The sequence below is a fragment of the Lactuca sativa genome, chromosome 2 (genome assembly GCF_002870075.4).
Source record: "Lactuca sativa cultivar Salinas chromosome 2, Lsat_Salinas_v11, whole genome shotgun sequence".
NCBI lineage: Eukaryota > Viridiplantae > Streptophyta > Magnoliopsida > Asterales > Asteraceae > Lactuca > Lactuca sativa.
Window position 1 is genome coordinate 82,568,553 of NC_056624.2, and position 19,260 is coordinate 82,587,812.

Genomic DNA, 19,260 nt, shown 5'->3' on the forward strand with positions numbered 1-19,260 from the left:
ACATTAATTGTATTTGAAATCATATTTTGTATCTTAGTTTTGTTTCCATTTGCAAATGATAGATTGTAGTATGTGACAGACTTAAATATTGGTAATTGACGGACTTCATTTGCAGTTTATAAATTATCTCCTCTTTTGCATCTTCAATTTCATCTTTCAAGTTTAAATCTTCAATTTCTACTCAAATTTAATAATGCATGTTTCAAGTTTTAAGCAATAATTTTATCTATTAGTATGCCAATTGATCTATTTTTTGAATGTAAAACATGTTGATGTTCTATTTTTTATTCTATTTTTTTCTATGAGATAATGTTAAGAATGAATCAAGACATCACATGTTCTCATATATGTGGTTTTGATATCGTAGGTAATACATGTTCTTTATGCATTACCTACCGCAAAAGTAATGTAACCTACCCATCAACATGAAGGGAAAATATGGAGGGAAGACTTGCTGCTTTGCTCAGGTGAGGATCATCATTCAATAAATATATGTAAGTATTACACAACTATTAGGCTACAAAATATTTTATGGCAAATGAAAATTCTTAATAGCAAATTTTATATACTAATAAACATTTACCTCAATGATAAATGAATAGTTAATTTCTACTAATAAATGAATAGTAAATCCAAAATAGAAATATACATTTGTTTTTAAATGGAAACAATGATGTTTGTTTATTTTTAACTGAAACAACTACATACTAACATTCTAAACCAAATGAAATACATGTATATTTATTTTTATCCAAAAATAAAAGTTTACATATATTTTTAAACCAAAACAACTTACTTTTGATTTTCATTCAAAACGACAATGTACTTTTAGTTTGAAAAACAACAATGTACTTTTAGTTTGAAAAGCAACAATGTATTTTATTTTCAACCCAAAAGAACAACTTATTGTTGGAATAGTGTCTAAGGCTGCAACTATATTAGGCAAGTATTTGATCCGGTTGTGCATGGTCCTTTTGGGTTGCCTTCACCGTAGCAACTTGACAGGATGATTTATAATGAGAGAAGAAATATTATTAATATATTATGAGAATAATATAAGGAATAATAAATTATTATTTGATTAATAAAAGTCATAAATTAATTAGGAATTAATTTGGTGACTTAAAGAGATTAATTGAATAAAGGGGCATAAACTGTCAATTATATGATAGTTGTACTATGGGCTATAATCCCTTATGGATAAGGGGTGGACGGTTTTGAGGGCTTAGGATAGACCTAGAATTCGTCCAAGGCTTATCATTAGGGTATTGGATTGCTTAGGGCCTAAGTTATCCAATTAAGGTTTAAGGACGAAACCCTAGGAGCCTCACTAGTATAAATAGACCCTAGGGGTTAAGGAAAATCGGCACCCTTGTCTCTAAAGAAACCCTGGCTGATTTCTTCCTCCTCTCTCCTCTCTCTATAATCATCCTCTTGCTAAGTTGGTGTTTGTAAGCCATTAGAGGAGTGACACTTATGACTCTAAAGCTCCAAGGACAAGAAGATTCAAGCAAGTGATTCCAGGTAATCTTCTAACTCTGATTTATTGTGTTATTATACTAGAATTATTATTAGAAGTCTTGGATACAATGAATGCTCAATTAGAGAACCCTAGATCCAAGCATTAGGGTTTGTATGTGCACATAGGAATGTTCTTATGGCTCAAACCCATCAGTGGTATCAGAGACTTGATTGGTTTCTATTGAATTGATGTATTAGTTGCTTGATTGTTATTTGCAAAAATTCAATTTTTGTGTTTCTACCTGATGAACTCGGCGAGTCCTATGGTGGTACTCGGCGAGTAGGCCTCAACTCGGCGAGTCCATTATGGTACTCGGCGAGTTCGAGTGTCAGAAAGAGCTAAGTTTGGGATTTCTTGCTGTTTATCTTATGGAAACTTACCTTTATCTTAATGGGTCAATATAAATCCGATTTTAACATATATTTGAGTATATCTTTGACCTAATTAAAGATATTTACCAATAAATTGAATAATAATTTCCATATGTGATAATTGATTGATTATTTTATTAAATTGGTAAATTGTTTTGCAAGAAATAATTAAATAAATCAAATATGGATAATTATGTGATTAAATGTTAATTTGGATTATTTGTTATTTGATCCCTTATGTTTTGAAAAGTTTAAAACTTGTCCTCAAGTTTTGAAATTTATGTTTTGTGGTTAAAAGTTTAATTTAGACAACTTAAATTTCAAACCCTAGAATTTTACAAGTTTAAAATTCAACCCTATAGTATTATAATATTACAAGATTAATATATATATATATATATATATATATATATATATATAAAATGCTAGTCTTACCGTTAGTAGGCCTCATTCACGAAGCCGGTCTATAAGGTGGGTATAAGGCTGCTGCCTATAAAATGGCGCTTAATGGGTGTACACTCTCACCCACCTCTTGCTTGATCGGTGGAGGGTCGTTAGCCGAATGGGTAGGATAGGGCAACTCTATATCTTCATTAAAAGTATAATATTAAATACAAAGTAACTACATGTTTTTAAAATTCCCAATCCTAGTTACTTTAGGAAAAGTGAATTGATGCAATCCCATGAAATTACACTTTGCACCCTTGCTAAGAAGTTAGTGGAGCGTGTGTGGTTTACCGGCACACTAATTGGTTCTAAGCAATGGTGGCAAAGGGTGATTCATTGTTTATCATAGTTCAATGGAGCGTGTGTGGTTTAACGACACATCGAATAGGTGATTGTTACAATGAAGGCACCATGTACATTTGCATGGTTATTCACACCCACTTTGTGATCCTCGTTATCCCAGTCACAAACGAGAGGGGCATATCGAGATTTAAACATGTCATTGAAAAGTTCAATGAATCTCATCAAAACCTAGGAATTCTCAATACATTTAAAACTTAAAGTTAGGTTTTCATGGTGGAGAATTGGTGAATCGTCATTCACTTACCCTCAAATTGTTTGAATGTTGGATTACGGCATCCCTTTTCTAATATGTAAATAATGTTGTTGGATCCTAGCCCTAATTTTTCTTATAGGGTGATTATTAGAGATTCAAATTCTAATCAATCTTTGTCCTTTCAATTTGTAGATGTCGAACGCGAACAACGCTGCTGCTAGTTCATTCACATTGATGAGCCTTTTCCAAAAGGTGACATTTGATGGAATGAATTTTAGCGAATGGATAAGATACATTCGCACGATTGCTCGCTACGAGGACAAGGAGTATGTCCTCGACGAAAAGCTCGAGAAGATCAACCCAGAAATCGCTACTCCGGCTGAAATGGCTGTTTTGAAACTCATGAGTGTGATGCGACGAAGGTACATTGCATCATGATAGCCACAATGAACGCAGAATTCTAAAAGTCCTATGAGGACATGTACCCGTACGAGATGCATCAAGACTTATTGGAGAGATAACACAAAAACACGAGGCAGGAATGTTACGAGATTTTGAACATGATCTCCGCTAAAATGGGACATGGAGAATCTCTAACCGTACACTTGCAAAAGATTCAAAGGTATGTCGATCGTCTTCGCAAGTTGAATGTCGACTTTGAGGAAGACTTGGCTATCGACATGGTCCTTCACTCCATGCCTTCGTGTTACAACCAATTTAGGATGACCTACCACATGAACAAGTAAGAGGTCACCCTAAGTAAGCTCCAAGGTCTCCTTAGGGTTGCTGAGAGCAACCTCAAGGACAAGTCTGTTGCACCTACTCCCAATCCACCCGCTGCTCCTGTTTTGGCTATTAGGCAGGGAAGGGGTAAGAAGAGGAAGGCTCCGTCTAAGAGCCACCGCAAGGGAAAGTCCCGAGATGGTTCCTCTTATGGTGGGACCAAAGTAAATCCCGCTAAGCCTAACCCTAACCCAAAGGAGGCAGAGTGCCACCATTGCCATAAAATAGGGCATTGGAAGAGAAGCTGCCCAGAATACCTGCAAGCTATCAGGGAAGCAAACATCAAGCCGTCTTTCACAAGTATTTATACAATTAAATCTAATGATTCATTTCATGCTATTTCTTGGGTCCTCGATACCGGTTGTGGTTACCACATTTGTTCTGAATTGCAGGGACTAAGAAGAAATAGGGATGTGGAGCATGGAAAAATAAATCTAATCATGGGGAACAGAAGATCGTCGCCTGTGACCAAGATTGGAGTGTATTCTCTAGTGCTTAGGATTGGTTTATGTTTAGATTTGAACAATTGTTGCTATTCTCCAGAAATGGCAAGAATCATCATTTCATTTCATGGTTTGTTTAGACAAGGATTTAGATTTTCTTTTAATAATGAGAATGGCTCTATTTATGCTTATCTAAATGGTGTCTTATATTTTGAAGCAATACCATGTAATGGAATTTATGAAACTGTTATGATTGTAGATAACCTAGGAAATGGTGTTTTTTGCATGGATTCTTCCAATAGTATGGATAGAGCATCCTTGTGGCATTGTCGTTGGACATGTCAACAAGAAGTGCATAGCCTAACTACAAAAGGATGGAGTGTTGGAGTCATTCGACCTTAGGGAAGATGACACATGCGAATCTTGTTTACTTGGAAAGATGACCAAGTCACCCTTCACTAGCACATGTGAAAGGGGTGAGGGTTTATTGGACCTAATACATACCGATGTATGTGGACCCTTTAGATCAACCACAAAGGATAGGAACTGCTTCTATGTGACTTTTACCAATGACTATAGTAGATATGGGTATATCTACTTAATCAAGCAAAAGTCAGAAACATTTGAAAAGTTCAAAGAGTTCAAGAATGAAGTGGAGAATCAATTGGGTAGGAAAATCAAGATGCTTCGATCCGATCGAGGAGGAGAGTACCTAAGTCTTGAATTCCACGATTATCTAAAAGAGTGTGGAATAATTTCACAATTGACGCCACCTAGGACACCGTAGTTGAATGGTGTGGCAGAAAGGCGTAATCGAACCTTGTTAGACATGGTCTGCTCTATGATGAGTCGTGCTTCACTATCTATCTCATTCTAGGCGTATGCCTTAGAGACTGCCGCTCATATCCTTAACCGAGTCCCTACTAAGAAGGTTGCCAAAACACCTCACGAGATGTGGACAGGGAAAGCTCCCTCGTTAGCACATATCAAGGTTTGGGGTTGCGAGGCTTTCGTAAGACGAGATACTCACGACAAGCTCGATTCCTCGTAGTGAGCGATGTATTTTCATCGGCTACCCGCAGAAATCCTTTGAATATCTCTTCTATAGACCGAAGGAGAATGTTGTATTCGCTGCAAGGAGAGGTGTTTTCCGAGAGCGAGAACTCATAAGCCAAGGAGACAGTAGGAGGCAAATCGAGCTTGAAGATATTCAAGAATCGATTGATGAAGGAACCTCTGCCGCTGGCACTCAACCCGAGGAGGAAACTCCGGATGAACCGATTGACGAATCATTACCTCTTAGACGTTCCGAAAGAGTTAAAGTTCAACCCTAGTTTTTATGGTTTTCATATTACTACCGAAGGGGACATGTATATTAGTGATGGTACACTAATAAATCTAGATGAACATAATAGCTATAAGGAAGCCATTGCATGCCCGGAGTATGCGAAATGGAAAGAGGTAATGGACAGCGAGATTCAATGCATGTATGACAACCAAGTTTGGAATTTGGTTGATAATGTGCCTGGACGTAAGACCGTTGGGTGCAAATCGATCTTCAAGAAGAAGACCAACGTGGATAGAAACGTACACACATATAAGGCGCGATTGGTTGCGAAGGGCTTTACTCAAACTCCCGGAGTTGACTATGATGAGACCTTCTCACCAGTTGCGAAGATAAAGTCTATTAGAGTGATGCTAGCTATTGTCGCATTTCATGATTATAAGATTTGGCAAATGGATGTTAAGACCACTTTCCTTAATGGAAAGTTGGCTGAGGATGTTTACATGACTCAGCCAGAGGGTTTTTTTGATCCGAAGCATCCAAATAGAGTGTGTAAGCTTGAGAAGTCCATTTATGGACTTAAGCAAGCGTCTTGCAGATGGAATCTTTGCTTCGACGAGAAAGTCAAAGAGTTTGGATTTGTACAAAGCGAAGATGAATCGTGTGTATATGTCAAAGCCAGTGGGAGCATAGTTAGCTTTCTCGTTCTTTATGTCGATGACATACTACTCATAGGAATCGACATCCCGACATCCCGACTCGTTCTTTATGTCGGGAAGTGCTTCGCTATGAAGGACCTCGGAGAAGCTTCCTATATCTTGGGAATAAGGATAGTGAGAGAACGAAGTAAGAGACTAATAGGACTTAGTCAGAACACTTACTTAGATAAAGTACTGAAACGTTTTAGTATGGAAAATTCGAAAAAGGGAGAATTACCGATACATAGTAATGCCAAGTTGAGTAAGACTCAAAGTCCGAGTACCGAAGCTGAAATAGCAGAGATGAGCCGAGTACCATACGCTTCCGTTGTTGGCTCAATCATGTATGCTATGACTTGTACTCGCCCTGATGTAGCCTTTACTTTGTAACAACATAATTTTTCAAACAAATTTTTCATTTCAAAATAAAGTATTTTCATTCAAATCAAGGCATAAACATTCCATGTGTCATGTCAGAATACAAATCATATGAATCCCAAGATCACAAAACATCTATCAGTGTGTACAGATCACGCCGGCGCCTTCCCACGGTCCTCGCTAGTACCTGAAACACATACACAACAACTGTAAGCATAAATGCTTAGTGAGTTCCCCAAAATACAACTTACGCACATACGCCTTTCCAGGCCCTGACCTTTCGGTCCATGTGTATCAGGGGACTTCCGTCCCTGCTGGGTAAACCTTCCGGTCCTACCCACGCCAACCTTACGGTCCACATTACACGCCTTCCGGCCCATAACATAATGCCTTCCGGCCCGCATAACATACATAGCACGTATAACAATTAACTTATCATATATAGCACATATATCACATATCATATCCGACCTTCCGGTCACACAGTCAAACCCTTCCGGGTACAGTATAGTGAGAAGACTCACCTCGTGAATATCGAAAGCTAGCAAATCCCGAAGTCACTCGTGCTCGATCCGCCGAACTACAATCTCCCTATAACATCATACATCTCTTATTAACACTTTTATCTTCTAAGTTTGACTATCCCTAAGAAGTCAAACATAGGTCAACTCTGGTCAACGGTCAACGGTCAACGGTCAACTTGACCGGACTCGGCGAGTGCACAGGGCAACTCGGCGAGTCTAGACGTATCCGCCAACTCCATAGGATTCCCTTCTTACTCGTCGAGTACTTCCCCTGACTCGACAAGTTCCACCTGGGAGAGTCGCGGGGCCACCCCGACTCAACTCGCCGAGTCTCAAGAACAACTCGGCGAGTCCCAACTCGACTCAGACCACCTGTCAACCCTCTCTAACTCGTCCTGACTCACTGAGTCAACCCGTGACTCGACTGGATCATTCACTGGCCGATCCAGGGCAATCTTCAAGCTACTCGCCGAGTCTGCTCATCGGACTCGGCGAGTCCATGCCATGCAATTACTCAAACTCGCTTCTAAGGTCAGATCTGTTCCATCAATTCATAGATCTAGCCTTTCAAGACTGATTCACCACGTAAAGTCCCTATCTTGGTGTCCATAACACACCCCATGGCTTATAATGAACATTTTGGTCTAAAGCATAAGGGTTCCAACCCAAAACTTCCATTGATTCCCAAAAAGCTTGGGTAAAGGGACACTCTGGACCTTTAGGGGTCCAGATCTATAGTCTAAATCACTTAGGGGTCCAAGGGAGCACAAGATCTAGCCACAAAAGGGTTCAATAAACCCTAAATCAATGAAAACACCAACATAGAAGAGAATAGCTCGAAATATTACCCCAATAGAGATGCTATGAACTCCAAATCCTCAGAAGATGGCTCCTCTTGCTTTCCCCTTGGCTGATTTCCTCTTTCCTTGCAAAATGACACCTCCAAGATCAATAATAGTCTCCTTCTATGCTCCAAATGCTCACACTCGATTAGGGTTTCACTCAAGGGACTGGTGAGCACAAATGACGGCCATAAGGCCCTTTAAATAGGTCCCAAACCCGAGAAATTAGGGTTTCATTTAACAGCGCAGACTCGCCGTGTCCATATCCTGGACTCACCGAGTCCAATCGAATCCCGCGTCCAGAATCGCGACCCTACTCGGCGAGTCTGAGCTCCAACTCGCCGAGTCCCCTCTCAAAACACAAAATAATCAAATTAATAAAGATACCTGGAATTCCGGGCTGTTACATACTTTGAGCATGGTTAGTAGATATCAATGGAACCCTGTCAGAGCTCATTGGATTGCGGTCAAGAATATCCTTAAGTACCTTCGGAGGACCAAGGAATGGTTTTTAATCCTCAGAGGGAGTGATGACTTGAAGGTGCAAGGTTATAGTGACGCCAGCTTTCAAACCGACAGGGACAACTACCGTTTGCAGTCGGGCTGGGTCTTTACCCTTAATGGAGGAGCAGTAACTTGGAAGAGTGCCAAACAGGAAACCGTAGCTGATTCAACGTGCGAATCAGAGTACATTGCAGCGAGCGAAGCGTCGAAGGAGTCAATATGGTTGAAGAACTTCATTGGTGATCTTGGAGTTGTGCCTACCATCAAAAAGCCTATGGAGATTTTCTGTGATAATGAAGGAGCGGTTGCCTTGACCAAGGAAACGAGGGATCATGGTAGATCTCGTCATATCGACAGAAAATATCATTTCATTAGACATCGAGTAGAAGGACACCTTGTGGTGAAGAGGATATCATCAGAAGATAACCCAGCAGATCCGCTTACGATAGGACTGAGTCGGGTTAAGCATTTGCAGCATGCTATGAGTATTGGGCTGAGAGATGATATTAGATTAGATTAGATGATTTTAGAAACTTGTAATAGATAAATGTAATTTAACATTTGATGAATAAATAAAGGAGTATTATTTATAAGTAAAGTTACTGTCTTATGTTAAATATTTAACTATTGTTTCACTTTTCATGTTTTGACTTCCAGAATAATTGAATTTATTTAGAATAAACGAATTATTCAAACAGTCCACAATCGTTCATATTTTGGAAGTAGGTATGAATGAAGATTGTCATGAATTGGTATGTAGATTGTCTAAATGGTATTAGACATAGCAAAAGTTTGCTGCAACGTTCATGAGTGCTTATGAACTAGTTTTGAGCATTGCAACAAACCCACGCTTGCTGGAATCAACTTATGGAATCTGTTGAAAAAGGTGATCACAAGATGATGATATCATATGGTCTTAAAACCTAGATATATGGTTTGTTATTTGTTAATTGGTTGTACATTGATAATGCGAAACCGCATCAGTAAATTGATGTTATAAAACGCATTGTTGTGTATGATTGATTAATGAATAAGTAAATGCATATAATTCGAAGTTTATTTGTTACTTTTATCCTAAGAAGTTAAAAGCGATATCTCGGCCACTCGATGACTTGATTTGACTTATGTGCCGGGCCCGGTCAGAACTAAATTGATGTGTTCGATTAAGTTCTATGTCAAGTGAATCTGAGATCGAGAAACCAAATGCTGGACAATTTGGTTCCATAGAATTGTCCACATGATATCTAAACAGAGGACTGTACGATCCCTTATCTAAAGGACAAGATTGATAAGATTAGAGTTTGACAGTGTCTTTGAGAGCTACGATTTCTAATCGGTTTATACTTGTATATATAGTTACTAGACTTATCCAAGTGGGAGACTGTTGGAATAGTGTCAAAGGCTGCAACTATATTAGGCAAGTATTTGATCCGGTTGTGCATGGTCCTTTTGGGTTGCCTTCACCATAGCAACTTGACAGAATGATTTATAATGAGAAAAGAAATATTATTAATATATTATGAGAATAATATAAAGAATAATAATATTCTTATTTGATTAATATAAGTCATAAATTAATTAGGAATTAATTTGGTGACTTAAAGAGATTAATTGAATAAAGGGACATAAACTGTCAATTGTATGATAGTTGTACTATGGGCTATAATCCCTTATGGATAAGGGGTGGACGGTTTTGGGGGCTTAGGATAGACCTAGATTTCGTCCAAGGCTTATCATTAGGGTATTGGATTGCTTAGGGCCTAAGTTATCCAATTAGGGTTTAAGGGTGACAGCCTAGGAGCCTCACTAGTATAAATAGACCCTAGGGGTTAAGGAAAATAGGCACCCTTGTCTCTAAAGAAACCCTGGCCGATTTCTTTCTCCTCTCTCCTCTCTCTATAATCATCCTCTTGCTAAGTTGGTGTTTGTAAGCCATTAGAGTAGTGACACTTGTGACTCTAAAGCTCCAAGGACAAGAAGACTCAAGCAAGTGATTCAAGGTAATCTTCTAACTCTAATTTATTATGTTATTATACTAGAATTATCATTAGAAGACTTGGATACAATGCATGTTCAATTAGAGAAACCTAGATCCAAGCATTAGGGTTTGTATGTGCACATAGGAATGTTCTTATGGCTCAAACCCATCACTTATATCATTGATATATTTCAACAGTAAATGATATTTGTCGGTACATTTCGTGTTCTTTAAAAATACGATTAATAAAATATAACCCCAAACAACATCTTTTTCTTTTAAAATCAAACAACTTACTTTTATTAACTCACAACTTTCTTCATGCCAACCAAAATAACAACATACTTTCACTTTTAATCATTGTTGTAAAAATCCCGATTAGAGGCGCCTAGCGATTAATCACTGCATACATAATGAGTGAAACATTATTAAACGATGAAATTTTAACATTTTGAAGAAGTTTTATTTCAATGGAAAATATTCGAGGCATGATTAGTGTTGTATTAATCATATTAACCTATTTTGTTATCATATTAGTGGTATTTACGAACATTGATATGATATTTGTCATATTTATTTTTTTAAAATTCAACAAATTAAAAATTAATGGTCCCCGATTAATCCCCCGATAAATCTCCACCTAGCCGATTAATCCCTTGACCTTAGTCCACCGACTAGCTAACGTCGATCATTTTTTACAACCTTGCTTTTAATCCACTCAAGCAACATACCTACAATTTAAAAACAAAAACAATAACTTACGTTCCTTGAAATATAACATGTTTCTGAGTTGAAATGATTGTTGCAACAAAGTATTCATACTCGTCGCTTAGCACGGGTAAACGGCTAATATATATATATATATATATATATATATATATACACACACACACACACCTTAATAAGTATTTAGCTACAAATGTTGAATTTTAGGAGGTACAGCCCATTACAACGTTATGTACAATGATTTTGTGTTGTAAAATCTTATATGGTCAACAAATAGATAAGCCAATGCTAAGGACGGATCATTCAACACGAAAACTAATTCAAATGTCATATCCCTAGTTTTTTGCTCATTCAAATATGAAACGGTATTCCTTAAAGTTCGGCGCCAATTGAATCAGTTAAGAGGAGTGAATACATGTTATATAGCATAACAACAGACCAATATTCATTTTCATATTAGTAGTGCCGGCCACCGTTTCCCCTGGTTTGCCTTCTCCATCGGCAAATCTTTAAACAGTACATATAATCATTCAATGCATAAGTTTCCTTATTTCTCACAAGTGTTTGACCTAGGCCTTTAATTTTTGATAGCCTTATTTTGAATCCTCTAGAATCCTCAAATCAATTGATTTTGGTCCATTTTCCCCTGTGCTAATTAAGGAGGTAGAGTTAAATTGAACCCCAAAATTTTCAAATATCTTGGCCCCTATCCCCTTATATGATGACTACAAATTCTCATTTTCTTCTCCCCCACCTCCCCTTTTCTCCATTTCAGTAACCTCTAACTTGTTTTCTCTTTACACAACAACTGACGACCACAACAATCATGTCGCTATGTCTGCCATGCTACACGTAGTAGCCGCCGCCACTACCATTAGCTGCCACTTGCCTCTGCTAGGATCTAAGGAGAAATTTGGAGGATCACCATTCAATATGTATTGTTGTAAGTTCTTCAGATTAATTCATATTTTTTATGTTATTTTACTTTGGTGTAAAACTAGATCAAACATGCAAAACCTAAGGATCATAATGTCGACCTCCTCTCTATCTCTTTCTCTCTCTTTCTCTCTCTCTCTCTCTCTCTCTCTCTCTCTCTCACTTACACACACACATTTTGGTTATAAATCACAGATCTAGAGTTTGAGTTTTTTCTCTTAACTTCTTTTATTCTCTTGTGTAGGTCATATAAATCAAAAAGGATGGGATTGGATTGTGCTCAACAGACTGAATCGAGGTCTCTATGTGTGTAACAATGTTTGTGTTTGTGTGTTTAAATTTATGTGTGTATATGTGTGAGTGTTATAGGCCCTTAAATATGTGGACATTGATAGATGAAGCGAGATGAGGATTCTTCATGATCTGCGTCGAATATTGACACTAGACAAGTGAAATTTGTAAATTCGATTCTTGATTTTTTGTCGCTTCAGTCCAAGAATTGGGTTTGTTATTACTTTATATTAGATCTTATTTTATGATTAATGATGTTAGTTCTTCATTGTTAATTTTATTATGTATGTAGAAGGCTTCTTCCTGAAGCTGCCCTAGGATGTCTAGAATCTTCAAAAGAAGGCCACATAAACCACAATGTTGGTCATTAAAGATAATGGATTGAAAACTCGGTATCAGAACTTCTGAAGGGTTTGGACATCTTAACAGGTTTTTTTTAATCCTTACTTGTAACTAGTTTGATTATTTTTTTACTTTTTGTATTTTTATCTTAAAAATATCTTGGTTGAAGGCTTTATCGTATCAGGATTATTCCTAAAAAGGTTTTTAATATGTTTCTCTATTGTGTCGGCTTTGTAGGTTCAAAGAACCTAACCAAGAAGGCTAATGAGAAAGTGGAATCTGATTTCTGATTTTCATTTTTGAACTTGGAAGGAAGTCTTTTGAGTAGGTAGAATCATAGACCATCTACAGTCATCACACTCCTCAAACAGCTACATCTATAGCAACAAACCTGCATCATTAAGATCTTTAGTAATCTTGGTCCTCTCTCTCTCTCTCTCTCTCTCTCTCTCTCTCTCTCTGTTTTTAGATCATAGATCTATTATCAAATAACCAAACTAATAACCAGGGTAAACGTGATTCTTTTGAAAATTGGTTGTAATATATCCATTTTTTGTCAATTTGCGTTCATGTGTTCGACTTATGCACTTGTTATGGTTTACTAAACCTGTTTATTATTATTTTTTTTTATTATTTTTTTTTGCAGTTGCTTCCTGTAACATGTATTGAATCAATGACATTTATAATTACATTTCTTTTATCCTCTAATTTGTAAATTACAATTACAATTACAATATTATCATTTAGTTTTTGGCATATTTAAACAAAATTTTCTTTCATATCCTCTATAATGAACCTAATAAAACTCACAATCCATAAAACAAAACAACTTTTGTTTCTTTATCAATGTTTTTAGTGTTTTAATCATCAAATCACCACCATTAGCTAGGATTGAAATTGTTGATTTCTTTTCTTAATTAATGTAGCCAATAAAATTTTCAGTGTAATATGGTTCAAGAAGATACTTAGGTAGCTGCTTTTGGGAAAAATGGTATGCATCATTGTTAGGTGATTCATCATGGTTTGATTACCAGATTTTAGTTTTTGTAGATCTAATTTACACCAAGTTTGTATACATGTGTGTAGATATGAGTTTATAAATATGTGGTTGTATAGATATGGTAAATATGAATCATCTTTTTCATTTGTTTTTTAGATAAATGATTCTACAGCAAATGGATGAATCATCTTTTTCACCTGTTTATAAATATGTGTGTAGATATGAGTTTATAAATATGTGGTTGTGTAGATATGGTAAATATGAATCATCTTTTTCATCTGTTTTTTAGATAAATGATTCTACAGCAAATGGATGATAATAAATGATGATATTAAAAGAATGCAGAAAGGTCTATGAACCAACAAGTTTACAATGTTACATATATTAGATGGTATCCGAAGGTTGGTACTTCTATTAATTTGTTTATTATAACATCCTAAATTCGTTTCTTCCTATTAAAGCTTTTCATTTGATGGGAACAAGTTGAAAAGAAATATGTTTAACTTAATATGTCACATATTATGAATTTGTCAAAGAATCATGTGTGCTCAAGTTCTCTCTCAGACATGGATAAACATAGGGGGAAATTTACCTTTTATACCTTTTAAGACTGGTGCTATATTAAAAAAGAAAAACTATTCTTCCCTCGCCTATACGGAATTCCCCGAGAAACCTTATCCCTACTTTCATGTTTCTTGCTGTAAGGTTTGTTGATATTCCCAAATTGTGTGAAGTGTGAACCAAGAAATACATTTGCTGATAATATGGGGATTGTTTGCTATACATGTGATAGTCATTCCAATGTGAATTATTTTTTTATAAGTAGTGGAATTAGTTGCTTAGAATGTTTTTTGTTGAGCCATGGAAATGGTTTTCCATACAGGTGAATAGTTGAAGTTGAAATAAAAGAAAAACACAAGGATCAGTGTTCAGTCCGATGAAGTTTGCTCTACAAGTTGACGGTAGAATTTGCAAAGAAAATAATTTCTGCCACACGCCCGAGATATTGAAGGAAGAAAGTTCTATTTTTAGTGGCTTTTTCTTCGAGCAAGTAACTTTTTCTCTGGTCGGAATGATGAATATGTAACTTTGTTTCTGAGTAACTTTATCCCTTTTTTATATTTAAAAAAATTAAATAGGTCAATAGAGTTCAAGTGTCTAATGAAATGTTAAAGATGATTATTAAATGAATGAAAAGGTAGTCTTTTTATAATCTTTCTTAGACAAAGTTGAACTTCTACGTATTCCATGTTTCTTAAGAAAAAAGTTGAACATATATGTACTGAAGTGTTATATGACTCTTATTGGAATAAATTTTTGAGAAGGCTTAAGAGAAACAATAAAAACAGAAACTATTAAAGAGCAAAAGCGAACATTGTCTTAAGGATGGATTTTTTTGTTCAAAGTAAGAATTTATTAAACAAAATTTAACTTATATTGTATTCAAAGTTATATCACCCTTATTGAAATAAATATCAAGAAGGCTTAAGAAACCCCAGAAAAATGAAACTCTAAAAGAGAAAAAGTGAATATTATCTTAACTAAGAGTTTTTTGTTCAAAATAAAAAATTACTCGCACCCGTCGCTTGGCGCGAGTAAACGGCTAGTGTGTGTGGGTGTATATACATATATATATATATATATATATATATATATATATATATATATATATATTATACAAACCTTAGTATTTCTAAAAAACGATTTAAGACGTCCAAGTGTTTAAGCTAATAGTGTAACAAACCATGAATAAATTACAAAATACAATGCAATAAGTACAAGTGCTTAATTCATGTATTTATTTTAATGTCGAGATGTTATGTTGATGTTGTTATATGCGTAGGTACTTTCCTTGTGAACTCTGTGCCTGCTCTAGTGTTATTTGACTCGGGTACGAGTAGGTCCTTTGTATCTTTAGCTTTTAGTCAGCATATCAGCGTTAGTCGTGAGTCGTTGAGTCGGCCTCTGAGACTTTCTATAGCTGACGAGAGAGTGATTTGTGCCATGGAGGTTCTTCGGGGATGCGTACTAGAGATTTTCGGGGTTGTGTTCCCGATTGACCTGATTCCTATTGCGATGGGTGATGTGTGTGTCATCGTGGGCATGGACTGGTTGAGCCGATTCGGCGCTGTCATCGACTGTGAGCGTCAGCTGGTGACTATACGAGACCATAGTGGGGGAGTTCTTTCAGTGTACGGCGAGGGTACCCGTTCAGGATCAGCTTTTTGTTCGGCCGCTAGGGCGAGGCAGTGTCTACAGCAGGGCTGTAAGGGTTTTGTGGCGTATGTGATGGATACGCGGGAGGTTTCTGAGAGACCGAGGTCAGTTGAGGAGGTTCCAGTGGTGCGTGAGTTTCCAGACGTTTTCCCCGAGGAGCTGCCGGGAGTACCTCCTATGAGGCAAGTAGAGTTTGGTATCGATCTGGTTCCGGGGGCCGCGCCTATTGCTAAGGTGCCTTATCGTCTTGCACCTCCAGAGATGCAAGAGTTGTCCTCGCAGCTCCAGGAGTTGCTGGGGAAGGGATTCATTCGGCCGAGCAGCTCGCCGTGGGGAGCACGTATTCTGTTCGTCAAGAAGAAGGATGGTTCACACCGGATGTGCATTGATTACCGGGAGTTGAACAAGTTGACGGTCAAGAACCGTTACCCGTTACCGAGGATCGATGATTTATTCGATCAGTTGCAGGGAGCATCTTGGTTTTCCAAAATCGATCTGAGGTCAGGGTACCATCAGGTGAGAGTGCGGGATGAGGACGTCCAGAAGACAGCGTTTAGGACGCGATATGGGCATTATGAGTTTGTGGTGATGCCTTTCGGGCTCACCAATGCCCCGGCTGTGTTCATGGATCTCATGAACAGGGTATGCAGGCAGATGTTGGATCGGTCAGTGATTGTATTTATCGACGACATTCTAGTGTATTCGAGATCTAGAGAGCAGCATGAGGAGCATTTGAGGGAGGTCCTTGAGGTATTGAGGTCGGAGAAGCTTTATGCAAAGTTCTCCAAATGTGACTTCTGGTTGCGGGAGGTCCAATTTCTAGGACATGTTGTTAATCAGGAAGGGATATTGGTCGATCCGGCCAAGGTTGAGGCGGTGATGAGTTGGGAGGTGCCGAAGTCACCCTCTGAGATCAGGAGCTTCCTTGGGTTAGCAGGGTAGTATCGGAGATTTATTAAGGATTTCTCCAAGATCGCAGTGCCGCTCACCAGATTGACCCGGAAGGGTGTTGCATTCTCTTGGGGACCCGAGCAGCAGACCTCCTTTGAGACACTTCGCCAGAGGTTGTGCGAAGCCCCGGTATTAGCTCTCCCGGAAGGGATGGAAGATTTTGTAGTATATTGCGATGCATCGATTTCGGGACTGGGTGCAGTATTGATGCAGAGGGGTCATGTGATAGCTTATGCGTCGAGGCAGCTGAAGCCTCATGAGGCGAGATATCCCACGCACGATTTAGAGTTGGGGGCAGTAGTGTTCGCTCTCAAGATTTGGCGTCACTACCTGTATGGGGTTCGATGTACGATATACACGGACCATAAGAGCTTGAAGTATTTGATGGATCAGCCCAACTTAAATATGCGTCAGAGGAGGTGGTTGGATGTGGTCAAGGATTATGATTGTAAGATCCTGTACCACCCAGGCAAGGCTAATGTGGTAGCCGATGCATTGAGCCGCAGGGCGGAGAGCACTCCATTGCGAGATGTATGTTTGAGATTGACGGTGATGACTCTAGTGTTGGATGCTATTCGTGGGGCACAGGCCGAGGCTGTGCGACCAGAGATGCAGAGGAAAGAGCGGGTCGTTGGGTTAATTTCAGAGTTCGTTAAGGATGGACGAGGGCTTCTGACATTTCAGGGTCGGATCTGGGTACCGTTCGTGGGCGGTACGCGTACTACTTTGATGGAAGAGGCTCATAGATCGAAATTCTCGATCCATCCCGGTGCTACGAAGATGTATCTTGATTTGAGGAAACAGTATTGGTGGCCCTGTATGAAGAGGGACGTCGCATGGTTCGTTGAGAGGTGCTTGACCTACCGTAGGGTTAAGGCCGAGCACCAGAGGCCGCATGGCAAGTTACAGCCATTGGAGATTCCCGAGTGGAAGTGGGAACAGATCACTATGGATTTTATCACCAAATTGCCGAGGACTGCCAGGGGAGTTGATGCAATTTGGGTGATTGTGGATAGGTTGACGAAGAGTGCACACTTCCTTGCCATCAGCGAGAGTTCTTCAGCGGAGAAGTTGGCGGAGATATATGTGAGAGAAGTGGTATCTCGGCATGGGGTGCCGATCTCGATTGTTTCAGACCGTGATGTGCGTTTCACTTCCAGGTTCTGGAAGAAATTCCATGAGGAGCTGGGTACTAGATTGCATTTTAGTACCGCATACCATCCCCAGACAGACGGTCAGAGCGAGCGAACGATTCAGACGCTGGAGGACATGCTTCGAGCGTGTGTGTTAGACTTCGGGGGTAGCTGGGATGCGTATTTAACCTTGGCAGAGTTTTCCTACAACAACAGCCATCATTCGAGCATTGGTATGCCACCTTTTGAGCTGTTGTATGGTAGGAGGTGTCGGACCCCCATTTGCTGGGGAGAGGTGGGACAGAGAGTGATGGGCAGTACAGAGATCGTGCTTCAGACGACAGAACAGATTCAGCAAGTTAGACAGAGGTTATTGACCGCCCAGAGCCGACAGAAGAGTTATGCAGACAGACGCCGATCCGAGCTTGAGTTTCAAGTCGGCGACTTCGTTCTCCTGAAGGTCTCTCCTTGGAAAGGAGTGATCCGATTCAGAAAGAGGGACAAGTTGGGACCCCGGTATATTGGGCCATTTCGGGTGATTGCAAGGATAGGCCGGGTAGCCTATCGTTTGGTGTTGCCAGCAGAGTTGGGGCAAATCCACGACACTTTCCATGTGTCGCAACTGAGGAAGTGTATAGCCGATGAGTCGGCAGTGGTTGCATTAGAGGATATTCAGGTGGATGCGAGCCTGAATTATGCTGAGAGACCAGTGGCCATCAGGGATCGGAAGATCAAGGTTCTGAGGAACAAGGAGGTACCTCTGGTGTTGGTTCAGTGGCAACACCGGAAGGCATCGGAAATGACTTGGGAGCCGGAGCGTGAGATGCGGGAGCAGCATCCGAAGCTATTTTCAGAGTGAGACTTCGAGGGCGAAGTCTAGTCCTAGTGGGGGAGAGTTGTAACAGCCCGGAATTTCAGGTATTGTTAAAATTATGTTTTTGGGGTGTTTTAAGAGGGGACTCGGCGTGTTGGAGCCTAGACTCGCCGAGTAGGATCGCAAACCTGGTCGCGGGTTCGCGACTGGACTCGGCGAGTCTGCGCTGTTTAGCGAAAACCCTAACCGTTCAGGTTTGGGACGTATAAGAGGGGCTTATCGGCCGTCATTGTTCATTTTAGCCTTCTGAGAGAAACCCTAAATTGATTGTGTGCATCTGGAGCAAGGTTAAAGGCCATTGTTGATTTTGGAGGAGTTGTTGTGCAAGGAAGAGAAGGGCTTGGCTAAAGGAACAACAAGGGAGTCATGTTCTGAGGATTGGGGACGCAGAGAGTACATCATCTAGGTAAGAATTCGAGTATACTCTGCTATGTTGATGTATTTATGGATTTAGGGTTT